The sequence below is a fragment of the Myotis brandtii genome, unplaced genomic scaffold, assembly GCF_000412655.1.
Source record: "Myotis brandtii unplaced genomic scaffold, ASM41265v1 scaffold4323, whole genome shotgun sequence".
NCBI classification, from domain to species: Eukaryota; Metazoa; Chordata; class Mammalia; order Chiroptera; family Vespertilionidae; genus Myotis; species Myotis brandtii.
Window position 1 is genome coordinate 8,462 of NW_005366531.1, and position 3,734 is coordinate 12,195.

Sequence of the window (3,734 nt, forward strand, 5' to 3'; positions counted from 1 at the left end):
GTGTGGTTGCCCAGTGTGGGGCCCTATTTGCTGACACTCACTCTTTAGTAAGACACGTGTGGAAATGAGGGACCTTGATGATTCTAGTAATGGGGCCTGGTTCCCAGCACTCCCAGGTCAGAGTGGAAGGTCCCTGCTGAGGACAGACCTCCAGGAGGGTGGTTGGTCCAGTCCCCACACGTGTAGTTTCCTCAGGTTTCCTGATCCTGCCCTGGGTCTGTAGTCACAGTTCTGGAAACTTCTCTGGGCTCCAGGACTAGGAGTTCCTTTAGGAGCTCATGGCCCTGGGTCCTCCCTGTCTTCTCACGGGATGTTTTCTTCCCACAGGTGGAAAAGGAGGGAGCTATTCTCAGGCTGCCAGTGAGTATGGAGGGTGACCCCTGAGATCCTGTGATAGTACAGACTGGATCCCATGGGGGACCTCACCCCCATAGTTCCTCCCTTAGTCTCCTCTCCTGGGGGCTCTGACTCCGTCCTGTTTTGTTCTACCCCAGGCAGCGATAGTGCCCAGGGCTCTGATGTATCTCTCACAGCTTGTAAAGGTAAGACTCTAACGATAGCAGGGGTTGGGGCGAAAGGGAGAGGACTGGGTGATGGGGATTCTTTGGGACATAGTGAGCCTGTGGTGGGCTGTTGAGAAGGTCACTGCTTACAGCCACTGAACTGAGTTTGTTCATGATCATTTTCTTCCACAGCGTGAGGCACTTGTCCGGGACTGAGTGATGAGAGATTTGTTCACGCTCCTACTTTGTGATTCAAGAACCTCTGGTTACTTTCTGCAAACAGCATCTGAATGTGTGTGTTCCTATCAGCATAACGTGAGGAGGTGGGAGGCTGGCCCACCCCTGCCCACCACACCCCCTCCCCAGCCTTTCCTGTCCAGTAGAGGTGGGGCTGGCCGTCCCCATTCCTGTTTTTACTGCCTGGTACGCTCAGCTGCAGCTTCTTACTGCCTGATTAAAATAAGAGTCTGGATTTGCATTCTTCTTCACTTCTTGCCATGAAGGGGTGATGGGTTCCTTAAAGGAGAACAGCCCGGCTGGTGTGCCTCAGTGGCTGAGTGTCCACCCAGGAACCAGGAGGTCATGGTTGGATTCCCTTTCAGGGCATATGCCCAGACTTCAGCTCAGTTCCCACCAGGGTCATGCATGTGAAGCCAATGGATGTTTCTCTTTCATCATTGATGTTTCAATCCGTCTCTCCCTCTTCTTTCCTCTCTCTTTGAAAATTAATAAAAACATATTTTTGAAAAAAATTAAAGGAGAAGATCCTAAAATTTGAGAGGAAATAAATGGAAGCCCCAAGAACTGGTCAGGACCTGTGTGTTTGCTGTGCTGAGGCTGTTGCAGGGGAGACAGGAGAGGCTGTGAGGACCGAGTGTGGTCAGGGCTGTGCCCAGTTGGCTCCCTGGTCTCTTCAGCTGGGTCACCTCTCTGCTCCTTTGTTCTTCTCACTTCAGGAGAACCTTGTCCCACCAGGACTTTCCATAACAGGGACTCAAACCTCTCCAGGCCTTGTAAATTGTCCTAATGAGGAACATCTCCAAACCAGTGGGCAGCAAGGCCTTCCTGTGACTGGGTCAGCCTAGGCTCAGGCCTGGGTCCTGCCCTCAGCCCTCAGCCTCTGGGACTTATTTGTTGTTTCTTTGTTTGTGTAGAGGATTGTGCCTTTTTCGTTCTTGTTTTGAGTTTTGGTCTCATCCTTCTTTTGAGTGTCCCCTATCCAGCATCAGCCAGAGGTGAGTTGTCTGTCATTGTGCCCACAAGGCTCAGGGGTCCCTGCACATGTAATGTTCCTGTTGTTATGAATCATAATGTAAATATCTGATATACAGGATGGCCTTAGGCGACCCCTGTGAAAGGGTCGTTCGACTGAAAAAGGGGTCACAACCCACAGGTTGAGAATCACTGGCGTAGAGGATTGTGCCTGTTTGTGTTCTTGTTATGAGTTTTGGTCCCATTCTTCTTTTGAGTGTCCCCTATCCAGCATCAGCAGAGATGAGTTGTCTGTCATTGTGCCCACAAGGCTCAGGGGTCCCTGCACAGAAGAGTCCATGGTATGGAGAGATGAATTTTCAGTCTCATCCTGCTCTTCGCTCCTTCTAGGAATTGATTGTTCTTTCTATCTTTTCCTAAACTCTCCAAGGAACCAGGTTCTGGAATTAGCAGGGAGGAGGGGTCCTGTAACTGGTCATCTTAGATAAGTTCCTATTGGAATTCCTCTCTGCTCGCCCACCCTCTCTCCCTGCCCTTCCCTCTAGTGCTGACTTCAGTGGGAACCCTGGGATTTCTGAAGCAGAGTCTCCTGTAGATTCAGGGAGAGCCGCTCTGTGGGAAGAGCAGGTGCCCTGATGTCAATGTGAGAGCTCGCTGTGCTGTAGCTGCCACAGGACAGCTGTGGTCTGAGGCCACATTAATGAAGACGTGTCTCTAGCATAGGGAGGTGCTCTACACTGACCATTCATGAACCAGTATTAGTTGTGTGCCAGATGTGTGACAGTGTTTCCGCATGTGGGGACCATTGAAGGACAATCAGAAAAGCTGCTTTCCTGTGGGACATACGTTGTGTGGGAAGAAACAGAGTGAATGAAAAAGCACCGTAAACAAGGAAGGCGTCTGTGTGACAAGGGGTAACGGTTCTGGGAAAAAATGCCATGGGGAAGGCAATCCCAAGTGTGGCTGTGGGGGACACAGACCATGGGTGTTTTGTTGTTTGTTTTTAATATATACACTGAGTGGCCAGATTATTATGACCACCCCTAATTTGCCTACAAAATTTGTGCACTGGGGGATGGAGGGTGTCCCTCAGCCCAGCCTGCACCCTCTCTAATCTGGGACCCCTCGGGGGATGTCTGACTGCCGGTTTAGGCCTGATCCTAAACCGGCAGTTGGACATCCCTCTCACAATCCGGGACTAGATTGTGGATTTGCATTCTTCACTTCTTGCCATGAAGGGGTGATGGGTTCCTTAAAGGAGAACAGCCCACTGGTGTGCCTCAGTGGCTGAGTGTCCACCCAGGAACCAGGAGGCTGATCACCCCCCTAAGCACTCCTCTGCCCGCCTGATGGACGCCTAACTGCTCCGCTGCCGGCCCGATTGCCCCCAACTGCCCTCTCCTGCTGGCCTGGTCACACCCAACTGCCCTCCCCGCCTACAAACATAAGGTGATCATAATAATTTGGCCACTCTGTGTGTGTGGGTGTGTGTGTGTGTGTGTGTGTTTGTGTGTGTGTGTGTGTGTGTTATTGATTTCAGAGAGAAAGGGAGAGGGAGAGAGAGAGAGAGAAATATCAATGATGGGAGAGAATCATTGACCGGCTGTCTCCTGCAGGTCCCCTGCTGGGGATCGAGCCCACAACCCTGGCATGTGCCCTTGACCAGAATCCAACCCGGGACTCTTCAGTCTGCAGGCCATCGCTCTATCCACTGAGCTAAACCAGCTAGGGCGTGTCTGTTTGATTTGGGTGGCCAGTCAGTGGGGCCCTCACTTGGAAGGTGGCTTGAGGAAAGCATTGAAGGACATGTGGCATTATCCCTGAGGATGTAGGAAGGAAGTCCTTTCCAGCAATGGCACCTCCAGTGGGAATGGCCTGGGGCAGGAGTGTGTTTGGTTTCAGAGGGAGGAGGCCAGTGTGGGAATGGAGCAGAGAGTAATGGAGATGAGATAAAGACAAGGCCAGACCTCCTGGGCCTGGAGGATGGAAGAAGGGCGGGGACTGTGCTCTGAGTGAGGA

At 51.8% G+C, this 3,734-nt stretch overlaps 1 long non-coding RNA gene across 1 annotated transcript in view; it reads left to right on the top strand.

Moving 5' to 3' along the window:
• Nucleotides 1-2,060, top strand: part of LOC102253518 — a 3,759-nt gene extending 1,699 nt beyond the window's left edge. Inside the window, exons 2-5 of the long non-coding RNA XR_314058.2 lie at nt 328-360; nt 495-542; nt 696-1,786; nt 2,046-2,060. This is a non-coding gene — a long non-coding RNA (uncharacterized LOC102253518). The remainder of the gene's footprint in view (nt 1-327; nt 361-494; nt 543-695; nt 1,787-2,045) is intronic.
• The last annotated feature ends 1,674 nt before the right edge of the window (nt 2,061-3,734 follow it).